At 51.9% G+C, this 15,559-nt stretch overlaps 1 protein-coding gene across 1 annotated transcript in view; it reads right to left on the bottom strand.

The window, feature by feature from the left end:
• Nucleotides 1–15,559, bottom strand: part of MNS1 (meiosis specific nuclear structural 1) — a 90,052-nt gene that overhangs the window by 49,175 nt on the left and 25,318 nt on the right. The window lies entirely within an intron of this gene.

The following is a 15,559-nucleotide window of genomic DNA, read 5'->3' as shown; positions in this document are numbered from 1 at the left end:
AAGTATTACACTTTTAAAAAAGTGTAACCCCTCCCCTCTGCCTATACACCCTCCCGTGGATCACGGGCTCCTCAGTTTTGGTGCAAAAGCAGGAAGGAGAAAACTTATAAATTGGTCTAGGGTAAATTCAATCCGAAGGATGTTCGGAGAACTGAAGACCATGAACCATAAGAACAAATCAACATCAACAACATGTGTACACAAAAGGACAACCAGCCTGAAGGACACAGGGGTGGGTGCTGGGTCTCCCAATAGGAGCTAGAAGAAAAGGAATTTACGGTAAGTAAACAAAATTCCCTTTTTCTTTGTCGCTCCATTGGGAGACCCAGACAATTGGGACGTCCAAGAGCAGTCCCTGGGTGGGTAAAAGAATACCTCAATAAAAAAGGAGCCGAAAACGGCCCCCTCTTACAGGTGGGCAACCGCCGCCTGGAGGACTCGCCTACCTAGACTGGCGTCTGCCGAAGCTTAGGCATGCACTTGATAGTGCTTCGTGAAAGTGTGCAGACTAGACCACGTAGCTGCCTGACACACCTGCTGAGCCGTCGCCCGGTGCCGCAAAGCCCAGGACGCACCTACGGCTCCGGTAGAATGGGCTTTCAACCCTGAAGGAAGTGGAAGCCCAAAAGAACGGTAGGCCTCGAGAATCGGTTCCTTGATCCACCGAGCCAAGGTTGACTTGGAGGCCTGAGAGCCCTTACGCTGGCCAGCGACAAGGACAAAGAGCGCGTCTGAACGGCGCAGGGGCGCCGTGCGAGACACGTAGAACCGGAGTACTCTAACTAGATCCAAAGAGTGCAAATCCTTTTCACACTGGTGAATTGGATTAGGGCAAAAGGAAGGCAAGGAGATATCCTGATTTAGATGAAAAGGGGATACCACCTTAGGGAGAAATTCCGGGACAGGACGCAGAACCACCTTATCCTGGTGAAAAACCAGGAAGGGGGCTTTGCATGACAGCGCTGCAAGCTCAGACACTCTCCGAAGTGATGTGACCGCCACCAGGAAGGCCACCTTCTGAGAAAGACGGGAGAGAGAGACATCCCGCAGCGGCTCAAAAGGCGGCTTTTGAAGAGCCGTCAGAACCCTGTTAAGATCCCAAGGTTCCAACGGATGTTTGTAAGGTGGGACCATGTGGCAAACCCCCTGCAGGAACGTGCGGATCTGCGGAAGCCTGGCTAGACGCTTTTGAAAAAACACGGAGAGCGCCGACACTTGGACCTTGAGAGAGCCGAGGGACAAACCCTTGTCCATTCCAGATTGCAGGAATGAAAGAAATGTGGGTAAAGCAAACGGCCATGGAGGAAAACCGTTATCAGAGCACCAGGATAAGAAGATTTGCCAAGACCGGTAATAGATTTTGGCGGACGTAGGCTTCCTGGCTTGTCTCATAGTGGCAATGACTTCTTGAGATAACCCTGAAGACGCTAGGAGCCAGGACTCAATGGCCACACAGTCAGGTTGAGGGCCACAGAATTCAGATGGAAAAATGGCCCTTGTGACAGCAAGTCTGGGCGGTCTGGAAGCGCCCATGGTTGACCCACCGTGAGATGCCACAGATCCGGATACCACGACCGCCTCGGCCAGTCTGGAGCGACGAGAATGGCGCGACGGCAGTCGGACCGGATCTTGCGTAGTACTCTGGGCAGCATCGCCAGAGGGGGAAACACATATGGCAGTCGAAACTGCGACCAATCCTGGACCAGAGCGTCCGCTGCCAGAGCTCTGTGATCCTGAGACCGTGCCATGAAGGCCGGGACCTTGTTGTTGTGTCGTGACGCCATGAGATCGACGTCCGGCGTTCCCCAGCGGCGACAGATCTCTCGAAACACGTCTGGGTGAAGAGACCATTCCCCCGCGTCCATGCCCTGACGACTGAGAAAATCTGCTTCCCAGTTTTCCACGCCCGGGATGTGAACTGCGGAGATGGTGGAGCCTGTGACTTCCACCCACTGCAGAATCCGCCCGACTTCCTGGAAGGCTTGACGACTGCGAGTGCCGCCTTGGTGGTTGATGTAGGCGACGGCAGTGGCGTTGTCCGACTGGATTCGGATCTGCCTGCCCTCCAGCTACCGATGGAAAGCCAATAGGGCTAGATATACTGCCCTTATCTCCAGAATATTGATCTGAAGGGACGATTCTATTGGAGTCCAGGTTCCTTGAGCCCTGTGGTGGAGAAAAACCGCTCCCCAACCCGACAGGCTCGCGTCCGTGGTGACCACGGCCCAGGTTGGGGGGAGGAAGGATTTTCCCCGAGACAGAGATGTGGGTAGGAGCCACCACTGAAGTGACGTTTTGGTTGCAAGTGAAAGAGAGATGTTCTTGTCGAGGGAAGCCAAACTCTTGTCCTATTTGGGAAGAATGTCCCATTGGAGTGGCCGTAGATGGAATTGCGCGAACGGCACTGCCTCCATAGCTGCAACCATCTTCCCCAGGAAGTGCATGAGGCGCCTTAAGGGGTGTGACTGACTCCGAAGAAGTGACTGCACCCCCGCCTGCAGAGAAAGCTGTTTGTCCCGCGGTAGCTTGACTAACGCTGGAAGGGTATGAAACTCCATCCCGAGGTAAGTCAGTGATTGGGTCGGCGTCAACTTGGATTTCGGGAAATTGATCCACCCGAACTGCTGGAGAGTCGCCAGAGTGACGGTAAGACTTCGTTGACACGCCACCCGAGAAGGGGCCCTGACTAGGAGATCGTCCAAGTATGGGATCACCGAGTGGCCCTGAGAGTGCAGGACCGCCACGACGGATGCCATGACTTTGGTGAAGACCCGTGGGGCTGTCGCCAGGCCGAAGGGCAATGCGTCGAACTGGAGGTGTTCGTCCCCGATGGCGAAACGCAGGAAACGTTGATGTTCGGGTGCGATCGGCACATAGAGATAAGCATCCTTGATGTCGATCGATGCTAGGAAGTCTCCTTGTGACATCGAGGCGATGACCGAGCGGAGAGATTCCATCCGAAACCGTCTGGTTCTCACATGTCTGTTGAGCAGCTTGAGGTCCAGAACGGGACGGAATGACCCGTCCTTTTTTGGCACCACGAACAAGTTGGAGTAAAATCCGCGACCACGTTCCTGAAGGGGAACGGGAATCACAACTCCTTCCATCTTTAGAGCATCCACCGCCTGAAAAATGCGTCGGCCTGTGCGGGGGGTGGGGAGGTTCTGAAAAAACGAGCCGTAGGTCGAGAGCTGAACTCTATCCTGTAACCATGAGACAGAATGTCTCTCACCCATCGGTCTTGAACGTGTGGCCACCAGGCGTCGCCAAAGCGGGCGAGCCTGCCACCGACCGAGGATGTGGCTAGATGAGGCCGAGAGTCATGAGGAGGCAGTCTTGGAGGCAGTGCCTCCTGCGGCCTTTTGGGGGCGTGACTTGGACCGCCACGCATAGGAGTTCCTCTGGCCTTTCTCCGGCCGGTTGGACGAAGAGGATTGGGGCTTGGCGGAGGGACGAAAGGACCGAAACCTCGATTGGATTTTTCTCTGCTGAGGTCTCTTAGGTTTGGACTGGGGTAAGGAGGAGTCCTTTCCCGAGGATTCCTTAATAATCTCATCCAACCGTTCGCCAAACAAATGTTCGCCAGAAAAAGGCAAACCAGTTAAGAACCTTTTGGAAGCAGAGTCTGCTTTCCATTCGCGCAGCCACATGGCCCTGCGGACTGCCAAGAAGTTAGCGGATGCCACAGCCGTACGGCTAGCAGAGTCCAGGACGGCGTTCATGGCGTAGGACGAAAATGCTGATGCCTGAGAGGTCAAGGAAGACACATGCGGAGCAGAATTCCGCGTGACAGCATTAATCTCAGTCAGACATGCCGAGATTGCTTGGAGAGCCCACACAGCCGCAAAGGCCAGGGCAAAAGACGCACCCGTGGTCTCATAAATAGACTTCACCAAGAGCTCTATCTGTCTGTCAGTGGCATCCTTCAGGGATGAGCCATCGGCAACAGACACAACGGACCTAGCAGCCAATCTAGAGACTGGCGGATCCACCTTGGGTGAGTGTGCCCAGCCCTTAACGACTTCAGGTGGAAAGGGATAACGCGTGTGAGAGTGCCTATTAGCAAAACGCTTGTCCGGGACCGCTCTGGGCTTCTGGACAGCGTCCCTGAAGTTAGAGTGATCAAAGAACGTATTGCGCGTACGTTTGGGGAATCGAAATTGGTGTTTCTCCTGCTGAGAAGCCGACTCCTCTACAGGTGGAGGCGGGGGAGAGAGATCCAACACCTGGTTGATGGACGAAATAATATCATTTACTAAGGCGTCCCCCTCAGGGGTATCAAGGTTGAGGGCAAAGTCAGGGTCAGAGCCCTGAGCTCCCACGTCCGCCTCGTCATCCTGAGAGTCCTCAAGCTGAGATCCAGAGCAGCGTGAGGAGGCCGGGGAAGAGTCCCAGCGAGGCCGCTTAGCCGGTCTGGGACTGCGATCCGGGCAGGAGTCCTCCGCCTGGGACCTAGGGGCTATCCTGGGAGCGCGCTGCGGCGCGGACCGAGAAGGCCCTGGAGGAGACAAACTAACAGGGGCCGGGGCCTGTGAAGAGCCCGGTCTGGACTGCAATGCCTCAAGGAGCTTAGATGACCATTTGTCCATAGACTGTGCAATGGATTGAGAAAGTGACTGAGAGAGTTTCTCCGCGAAAGAGTCCAATGACGGTGACTCTGTCCCTGCAGCCTGCTCAGGAGGAGCAGGGGGATCTACATGAGCCGAGGGGCCCACAAGTGCCCTAGGCTCCGGCTGAGCAAGCGTGGCAGGAGTCGAGCATTGATCACAGTGAGGGTAGGTGGATCCCGCAGGCAACATAGCCCCACAAGAGGTACAGGCTGCGAAAAAATCCTATGCCTTAGGGGCTTTGCTCCTTGTGGACGACATGCTGTAAGCAATAAGTGTCCCTTAGGAGAGCGACCACTGAGGGTATATGGGAAAGGGTTATACAGCCGTTCCGAATATAAATAAATATATATATATATATATATATATATATATCATATAAATAAATATATATATATATATCATATAAATATATATCTTATCCTATCTATCTATCTATCTATCTATCTATCTATCTATCTATCTATCTATCTATCTATCTATCTATATATATATATATATATATATATATATCACGGCACCCTAGGGGAACCAGCACCGGGTGACCGGTGTGGCTTACCAACCGCTGGTGTCCTCCAGATTCCCTGTCGTGGGTCCCCCGGAGCTGTAGAGCTGTTGCAGCTGCAGCATACACCGGCAGAATGCCAAACATGGCCGCCGGAGCTCTCAAGGGGGGAGTGGAGCCATGGGCGGCGCCGGCAAAAGGCAGGAATCTGGAGGCCCCATAGTGGTCAATGAGAGGGGAGGGGAGACATGCAAAGATGCTCCAGCCCTCTGTCGGTAATCCCGCCCTTACCCCTGACAAGCAGGCCCGGGGGCGGGATTTTTCGCGACTAGGCCGCGATGAAGCCGGAGACTAAATTTAAGGCCGTGCCCGACAAGCAGGCACGGCCGGCGCGGAAGTCCGATGAAAAAACAACGGACGGCGCTACTGGGGAGAAAGGCGACCTCTCTCCCCGTACCGTCCCCCCATGGGGACACAGAGTACCTTGAAGGTGCAGGGCCCGGTCCCTGGGGATGAAAACGCTCGGTCCAGCAGGTTCCACCAGGGGCTGCGGATGGAGCACGGTCTCAGCAGGTGAATGACCGGTGAGGCTCCCACTTCTCCTAGAGCCGCATAAGGGATGGTGAAGGAGACGGCATGTGGCTCCAGCCTTTGTACCCGCAATGGGTACCTCAACCTTAACAACACCGCCGACATAGTGGGGTGAGAAGGGAGCATGCCGGGGACCCCATAGGGGACCTCTTTTCTTCCATCCGTCATACTATGTATGAGAAATCTTTTTTTTTTTCTTATGAGTGGATGTGTGCCTCCTTCCACACAAAGTATAAAACTGAGGAGCCCGTGATCCACGGGAGGGTGTATAGGCAGAGGGGAGGGGGTTACACTTTTTTAAAAGTGTAATACTTTGTGTGGCCTCCGGAGGCAGAAGCTATACACCCAATTGTCTGGGTCTCCCAATGGAGCGACAAAGAAATACAGATTACATCACATTAAAGCATAAAGATGCCAGGAAAATATCAAACCCATAAACTGACATGCCTGGGTAAGAGTATGATAAGTTAGCATGTTGTGAATAAATGATGATGATGATGATGATTGATCATGTTTTACTTTTGTCATGTTTAGATGTGTAGTTTTGCATAAGCACTTTATTAAATAAATGTATTGCTTCATTTCTTATTATATCTTAGCAACTTCTTGCGTGATTCATAATTTCATTTAACTCTTCAATGAACCATAACTCTTATTATTCCATCCACATAACCATATGAGGGTTAGTTTTTTGAGGAAAGAGCTGTAATTTTAGATGTTCACATGTGTCTGCTACTTGATGTCTGTAGCTCATTTATGAGGGCTGTTATCTGAGGTGCTTCCATTTTTATGTTTCTGAGGCTAGTAATAACTCTGATGAGCTTATCCTCTGCAGCAGAGGTACAGTGCAGACCAAAAGGGTAACAATGTTTGAACTTTTGACTTTCAGGCTCCATATTTCACCATCCACTACAGCTTTGAGCATGAGACTACCTTCATTTTATAGACAATCATCTTGGTTATCTCACAAATAAATTTGATTTGCAACTATTTGGCATATGATTAGTTATGCAGATTCTTGTCATGTCTTTGCATTGTTACTGTTTTGCTCCTGGTGTTTGAATTTTTTCTTCTTCCTGTAGAATACAAAATTCAACCTGTTTTCACATGCCCTAATAGCTCAGAGATTTATTGGGTTGATTCCGAAGTGAAAGGTCACTGGTTCGAATTGAGAAGCAGATATGAGATTTCCCCCCCAAAAAGAGAAAGATCATCATCCAGCTCATCGATAGCAGTCTTTCAGCCAACAAAATTGGCAAACTGCATGATATGAGTGCCATGAAAGTTGGAAGTATACAAAATGAAGTCTGTCCATCCACTCAAAAGCCAAAAGGCGGACATCCAGGCAAAATATCGGAGCCAACAAATCGACTCATCTCAAAGTCTATCAGTTCTGGCGCTACAAATACGGCAGTGGAGGCGGCTCATAAGCTTCGTAATAGTGATATCACAGATGTCAATGCAAGCACCATGCGGCGCATGTTACACAATTCTGGAATGTGGGCCCAAAAAGAGGTGAAGAAACCTCGACTTCAATATCGTCATAAGAAGCGTTGGCTCGAGTTTTCAAAGAAATACGAACAGTGCACAGTAGAAGATTAGAAATGTGTGATTTGGAGCAATGATATGAAAGCCAATAGTCTAGGCTCTGATGGGTGCAAATGGGCCTGGAAGAAACAAAGGAAAAAGGGGCTAACGGATCAAGAAATTGAACAAACTGTCAAGTTTGGTGGAGGACGTCTGATGATATGATGGTGTTTCTCAGCCAAAAGGCATTGGATACTTGACCAGGATCACTGGTGGTCTCAGTGCCGAGCTATATGTGAGTATCCTACAAGACCAATTACTTTGTACAATTGAGTACAATGAGTATGAAAGGGACAACATAGTGGATAACGAGAAGCATACATCAAGCTTGGCAAAGAAATAGTTCAATGACAATGAATTAGAGGTGCTGGATTGGCCCCCTCAGTCCCCAGACCTCAACCCAATCGAGCACTTCTGGGTAGAGTTGAAGAAAAACCTGTATAGATACTCAAGGGAGTTGACCAGTATGAACCAACATTGGGACCGTGTAGAAGAGAACTGGAATCAGATTTAGCTTGAGATATGCTTGAGGTAGTTTTGAAAGCCAAAGTTGGATTTACAAACTACTAAGAAAATAATAAAGAAGGGAATTTTGTTTACTCACCGTAAATTCCTTTTCTTCTAGCTCCTATTGGGAGACCAAGACAATTGGGTGTATAGCTTCTGCCTCCGGAGGCCACACAAAGTATTACACTTTAAAAAGTGTAACCCCTCCCCTCTGCCTATACACCCCCCCGTGCATCACGGGCTCCTCAGTTTTGGTGCAAAAGCAGGAAGGAGGAAACTTATAAATTGGTCTAAGGTAAATTCAATCCGAAGGATGTTCGGAGAACTGAAAACCATGAACCAAAAGAACAATTCAACATGAACAACATGTGTACACAAAAGAACAAACAGCCCGAAGGGAACAGGGGCGGGTGCTGGGTCTCCCAATAGGAGCTAGAAGAAAAGGAATTTACGGTAAGTAAACAAAATTCCCTTCTTCTTTGTCGCTCCATTGGGAGACCCAGACAATTGGGACGTCCAAAAGCAGTCCCTGGGTGGGTAAAGAATACCCCGATAAAAAGAGCCGACAACGGCCCCCTCTTACAGGTGGGCAACCGCCGCCTGAAGGACTCGCCTACCTAGACTGGCATCTGCCGAAGCATAGGTATGCACCTGATAGTGTTTCGTGAAAGTGTGCAGACTAGACCAGGTGGCCGCCTGACACACCTGCTGAGCCGTAGCCCGGTGCCTCAATGCCCAAGACGCCCCTACGGCTCTGGTAGAATGGGCTTTCAGCCCTGAAGGAATCGGAAGCCCAGAAGAACGGTAGGCTTCAAAAATCGGTTCCTTGATCCACCGAGCCAAGGTTGACTTGGAAGCCTGCGACCCCTTACGCTGGCCAGCGACAAGGACAAAGAGCGCATCAGAACGGCGCAGTGGCGCCGTGCGAGACACGTAGATCCGGAGTGCTCTCACTAGATCTAACAAATGCAAATCCTTTTCACATTGGTGAATTGGATGAGGGCAAAATGAAGGTAAGGAGATATCCTGATTGAGATGAAAAGGGGACACCACCTTAGGGAGAAAGTCCGGGACCGGACGCAGAACCACCTTATCCTGGTGAAAAACCAGGAAGGGGGCTTTGCATGACAGCGCTGCAAGCTCTGACACTCTTCGGAGTGATGTAACTGCCACTAGAAATGCCACCTTCTGCGAAAGACGTGATAGAGAGACATCCCGCAGCGGCTCAAAAGGTGGTTGCTGAAGAGCCCGTAGAACCCTGTTGAGATCCCAGGGTTCCAGCGGCCGCTTGTAAGGTGGGACTATGTGGCAAACTCCCTGCAGGAACGTGCAGACCTGCGGAAGCCTGGCTAGACGCTTTTGAAAAAACATGGAAAGCGCCGATACTTGTCCCTTGAGAGAGCCGAGAGACAAACCCTTGTCCATTCCGGATTGAAGGAAGGAAAGAAAAGTGGGTAAGGCAAACGGCCAGGGGGTAAACCCCTTATCAGAGCACCAGGCTAAGAAGATCCTCCAAGCCCTGTGATAGATCTTGGCGGACGTTGGTTTCCTGGCCTGTCTCATAGTGGCAATGACCTCTTGAGATAACCCTGAGGACGCTAGGAGCCAGGACTCAATGGCCACACAGTCAGGTTGAGGGCCGCAGAATTCAGATGGAAAAATGGCCCTTGAGACAGCAAGTCTGGTCGGTCTGGGAGCGCCCACGGTTGACCCACCATGAGGTGCCACAGGTCCGGGTACCACGACCTCCTCGGCCAGTCTGGAGCGACGAGGATGGCGCGGCGGCAGTCGGCCCTGATCTTGCGCAATACTATGGGCAGCATTGCCAGAGGAGGAAATACATAAGGCAGTCGAAACTGCGACCAATCCTGAACTAAGGCGTCCGCCGCCAGAGCTCTGTGATCCTGAGACAGTGCCATGAATGCCGGGACTTTGTTGTTGTGCCGAGACGCCATGAGATCGACGTCCGGCGTTCCCCAGCGGCAAAAGATCTCTTGAAACACGTCCGGGTGAAGAGACCATTCCCCTGCGTCCATGCCCTGGCGACTGAGAAAGTCTGCTTCCCAGTTTTCTACGCCCGGGATGTGAACTGCGGAGATGGTGGAGGCTGTGGCCTCCGCCCACAGCAGAATCCGCCGAACTTCTTGGAAGGCTTGACGACTGCGAGTGCCGCCCTGGTGGGTTGATGTACGCGACCGCCGTGGCGTTGTCCGACTGTATGCGGATCTGCCTGCCCTCCAGCCACCGATGGAACGCCTTTAAGGCTAGATACACTGCCCTTATCTCCAGAACATTGATCTGAAGGGAGGACTCTGTCGGAGTCCAGGTTCCCTGAGCCTTGTGGTGGAGAAAAACCGCTCCCCACCCTGACAGACTCGCGTCCGTCGTGACCACAGCCCAGGATGGGGGCAGGAAAGATTTTCCCTTTGACAGAGAAGTGGGAAGAAGCCACCACTGGAGAGAGGTTTTGGCTGCCAGAGAAAGAGAGACGTTCCTGTCTAGGGACGTCGACCTCCTGTCCCATTTGCGGAGAATGTCCCATTGGAGTGGACGCAGATGAAACTGCGCAAAGGGAACTGCCTCCATTGCTGCCACCATCTTCCCCAGGAAGTGCATGAGGCGCCTCAAGGGGTGTGACTGGGCCCGAAGGAGAGATTGCACCCCTGTTTGCAGCGAACGCTGTTTGTCCAGCGGTAGCTTGACTATCGCTGAGAGAGTATGAAACTCCATCCCGAGGTAAGTCAGTGATTGGGTCGGAGTCAATTTTGACTTTGGGAAATTGATGATCCACCCGAACCTCTGGAGAGTCTCCAGAGCAACGGTCAAGCTGTGTTGACATGCCACCCGGGAGGGTGCCTTGACTAGGAGATCGTCTAAGTACGGGATCACCGAGTGGCCCTGAGAGTGTAGGACTGCCACAACGGATGCCATGACCTTGGTGAAGACCCGTGGGGCTGTCGCCAGGCCGAAAGGCAGTGCCACAAACTGAAGGTGTTCGTCCCCAATGGCGAAACGCAGGAAGCGTTGATGCTCTGGTGCGATCGGCACATGGAGATAGGCATCCCTGATGTCGATTGATGCTAGGAAGTCTCCTTGGGACATCGAAGCGATGACAGAGCGGAGGGATTCCATGCGAAACCGCCTGGTTCTCACATGTCTCTTGAGCAATTTGAGGTCCAAAACGGGACGGAATGAACCGTCCTTTTTTGGCACCACGAACAGGTTGGAGTAAAAACCGCGACCACGTTCCTGAAGGGGAACGGGGATCACAATTCCTTCTGTCTTCAGAGTGTCCACCGCCTGAAAAAGTGCATCGGCTCGCTCGGGGGGCGGAGATGTTCTGACAAAACGAGTCGGAGGACGAGAGCTGAACTCTATCCTGTAACCGTGAGACAGAATGTCTCTCACCCATCGGTCTTGGACATGTGGCCACCAGGCGTCGCCAAAGCGGGAGAGCCTGCCACCGACCGAGGATGCGGATTGGGGAGGCCGAAAGTCATGAGGAGGCCGCCTTGGAGACGGTGCCTCCGGCGGTCTTTGGAGGACGTGACTTAGACCGCCATGCAGAAGAGTTCCTCTGGCTCTTCTGTGGCCTGTTGGACGAGGAGGATTGGGATCTGGCTGAGGGCCGAAAGGACCGAAACCTCGCTTGAATTTTTCGTTGCTGAGGTCTCTTTGGTTTGGACTGGGGTAAGGATGAGTCCTTTCCCTTGGATTGCTTAATAATTTCATCCAATTGCTCGCCAAACAATCGGTCGCCAGAAAAAGGCAAACCGGTCAAGAACTTCTTGGAAGCAGAGTCTGCCTTCCATTCGCGTAGCCACATGGCCCTGCGGACTGCCACCGAATTGGCGGATGCTACCGCTGTACGGCTAGCCGAGTCCAGGACAGCATTCATGGCGTAGGATGAAAATACCGACGCCTGAGAAGTCAAAGACGCTACTTGCGGAGCAGAGGTACGGGTGACCTCATTAATCTCAGACAGACAAGCTGAGATAGCTTGGAGTGCCCACACGGCTGCAAAGGCCGGAGCAAAAGACGCGCCTGTGGCTTCATAGATGGATTTCATTAGGAGCTCTATCTGCCTGTCCGTGGCATCCTTGAGCGATGAACCGTCAGCCACTGATACTACGGATCTAGCCGCCAGTCTAGAGACTGGAGGATCCACCTTGGGACATTGAGCCCAACCCTTATCTACGTCAGAGGGGAAGGGGTAACGTGTGTCATTAAGGCGTTTAGAAAAGCGCTTGTCCGGAAAAGCTCTGTGCTTCTGGACAGCATCTCTGAAGTTAGAGTGATCGAAAAAAGCACTCAGTGTACGTTTGGGAAACCTAAACTGGTGTTTCTCCTGCTGTGAAGCCGACTCCTCTACAGGTGGAGTTGGAGGAGAAAGATCTAGCACCTGGTTGATGGACGCTATAAGGTCATTTACTATGGCGTCCCCTTCAGGTGTATCAAGATTGAGAGCAACGTCAGGGTCAGAGTCCTGGGCTGCGACCTCCGCCTCATCCTCCAGAGAGTCCTCAAGCTGAGACCCCGAACAGCGTGATGAAGTCGGGGAAGATTCTAAGCGAGCCCGCTTAGCCGGTCTGGGACTGCGGTCCGTGCCGGAGTCCTCCACGTAATAACTAGAGGCCACCCCAGGAGCACGCTTCGTCGCAGACCGAGAGGGGCCTGGGGGTGATCCCACAGTGCCCGGGGCCTGTGTAAGGGCCGGTCTGGACTGCAAGGCCTCTAGAATCTTAGTAGACCATTTGTCCATAGACTGAGCCATGGATTGTGAAAGTGACTCAGAGAGTTTCTCAGCTAAAACTGCAAACTCTGTCCCTGTCACCTGGACAGGGGAAGCCGGCGGTTCTACCTGGGCCGAGGGTCCCACCAGTGCCCGAGGCTCTGGCTGAGCGAGTGCCACAGGGTCCGAGCATTGCTCACAGTGAGGGTAGGTGGAACCTGCAGGTAGCATAGCCGCACAAGAGGTACAGGTTGCAAAATAACCCTGTGTCTTGGCACCCTTGCTCCTTGTGAACGACATGCTGTTGTCTCTCAGGAGAGTGATCACTGAGGGTATATAGCCAAAAGCTAACAATACAGCCGAACCGAGAAAATTTATACAAATACAAATATTATATATATATATATATATATATATATATATATATATATATATATATATATATATATATATATATATCACAGTTCGGCACCCCAGGGGGACCAGCACTGGGTGACCGGTGTGGCTTACCGACCGCTCAAGCGGTGTGCGGCCACCAGATTCCCAGCCTCGGGTCTCCCAGAGCTGCAGCCAGAAGTCCTCCACCGGCAGAATGTGTTTAAAACATGGCTGCCGGCGTTCACAGGGGAGGAGGGAGCCGTGGCCGTAACTAAAAAAGTGCGGGAATCTGGTGCCCCAGAGTGATTAGTGAGGGGGGAGGAGGACACCTAAGTGTGCTCCAGCCCTCACTGTCGGCGTCAGGCCGACCGTCCCGCCCTCACCCCTGACTGGCAGGCCCGGGGGCGGGAGTTTAAGGCACTAGGCCGCAAAAGCCGGGGACTAAATTTAAAACCGCGGCCGGCAAGCAGGCGCGGTCGGCGCGGTAGTCCCGGTCGTCATACCAACACAGCAGCCGCTGCAGCGTCTGAGGCCAAAGTGCTCCATGCACCGTCCCCAAGGGGACACAGAGTACCTGTAGATGCAGGGCCCTGTCCCTGATGATACTCAGTCTCCTGTCCGTCAGAATCCCACAGGGGCTGCGGAGGGAGCCCGGTCCCAGTGCCTGGATGACCGGTTAGGATCCCACTTCTCCCAGAGCCCCTAAGGGATGGGGAAGGAAAACGGCATGTGGCTCCAGCCTTTGTACCCGCAATGGGTACCTCAACCTTAACAACACCGCCGACTCAGTGGGGTGAGAAGGGAGCATGCCGGGAGCCCTGTTAGGGGCCCTCTTTTCTTCCATCCGATACAATCAGCAGCTGCTGCTGACTAAAATGGGAGCATGAGTGAATGTGTGCCTCCTTCAACACAAAGCATAAAAACTGATGGGCCCGTGATGCACAGGAGGGTGTATAGGCAGAGGGGAGGGGTTACACTTTTTAAAGTGTAATACTTTGTGTGGCCTCCGGAGGCAGAAGCTATACACCCAATTGTCTGGGTCTCCCAATGGAGCGACAAAGAAAATTAAAATTTAGATTTCTAGGAGCAAAACAGTAACAATGCAGTGACATGACAAGAATTTGCATAACTAATCATATGCTAAATAGTTGCAAGTCATAATTCTGTATGACCTAGCCAAGGTGATTCTCTATAAAATTAAGGTATTCTCATGCTCAAAGTTGTACAGGATGGTAAGATATGGAGCCTGAAATTCAAAGGTTTAAAACATTGTTACCCTTTTGCTTGTCAGTGTAATTCTTGGTCTTCCTTTCCTGCGGTGGTGCTCATGATCTCCAATGTCATCATAGTAATTGGTGGTTTTCATGACTGCACTTCATGTGTTACGGTAATGATGGACTATCATTTCTCTTTACTTACTCAAGTGGTCCTTGCCATAATCTGGCTTAGAACAGTTGTGGAATAGGCCTCGGAATGAATCTGTGTACCAACATTGCCTCCGCAAAACACTCCTGATGTTTGCAAACACTTTCTGAAGGTCAGTGATTGCACAAATTAACTCTTGCCAAGGAGTTCCTATTCATTGGAAGCCATTCAGTTGACTATCTAAAGAAGCTGTTTCAGGAAATGCCAACATTGTGTAAAGGTCATGGAGTAAGGGTATATGCGCATGCTGCGTTTTCTGCAGTGCAGAAAAGAACGCACCCTCTGGCAGACTGGACACTGAGTTTGTAAAAAAAAAAAAATATATAATAAAAAAATGCATTCACAACGCATGCATTTTGGATGTTTTGTCCATGCATTTTGCAAGCATTTTTGACAGTGCGTTCCCCCGGCAATTCAGCTCTGCTACATGCCGGCTGACAGCACACACAGACAGACAGTCGCGCGATGAGAATGAACTCGGGTGAACTTCACCCGACTTCATTGTCATCCGCGGCTCTGCCTGTGTGTGGCGTCCTGATTAGTGGTCACCCGTGAAGGACTCACTGGTGACCGCTAATCCCCTGAGTGACTGAAGTGAGCCACGCGATTAGCGCTGCCGTCACTCAGGTTAAGGCTACTTTCACACTTGAGGTGAACGGCATCCGTCACAATGCGTTGTGTAACGCATGTGACGGATGCCTTGCAAATAGTGTGATAATAAAGGCCAAGGATTCCAGTGAAATAACGTGTTGCATTAAGTTTTCTTTAGCGAGAGAGCGCCCTCATCTTCACCGCACACATCCCGACATTACCGCCCACATCATCACCGCACACACCCCGACATTACCGCCTACATCACCGCACACATCCCGACACTACAGCCCTCATCTTCACCGCACACATCCCGACATTACCGCCTACATCACCACCCACATACCGACATTACCGCCTACATCACTGCACACGTCCCCTGACATTACCGCCTACATCATCACCGCACACATCCCGGCACTACAGCCCACATCATCACCGCACACATCTCGACACTACCACCCACATCATCACCGCACACATCCCGACATTACCGCCTACATCACCGCACACATCCCGACACTACAGCCCTCATCATCCCCGCACACACCGGCACTACCGCACCCATCATCCCCGCACACGCAGGCACTACCGCACCCATCATCACAGCGCGCACACACACACACACACACACAC

The sequence above is a fragment of the Anomaloglossus baeobatrachus genome, chromosome 4, assembly GCF_048569485.1.
Source record: "Anomaloglossus baeobatrachus isolate aAnoBae1 chromosome 4, aAnoBae1.hap1, whole genome shotgun sequence".
Lineage (NCBI taxonomy): Eukaryota > Metazoa > Chordata > Amphibia > Anura > Aromobatidae > Anomaloglossus > Anomaloglossus baeobatrachus.
The sequence above is the reverse complement of the archived record's forward strand: the minus strand, read 5'-3'. Positions and strand labels throughout refer to the sequence as shown.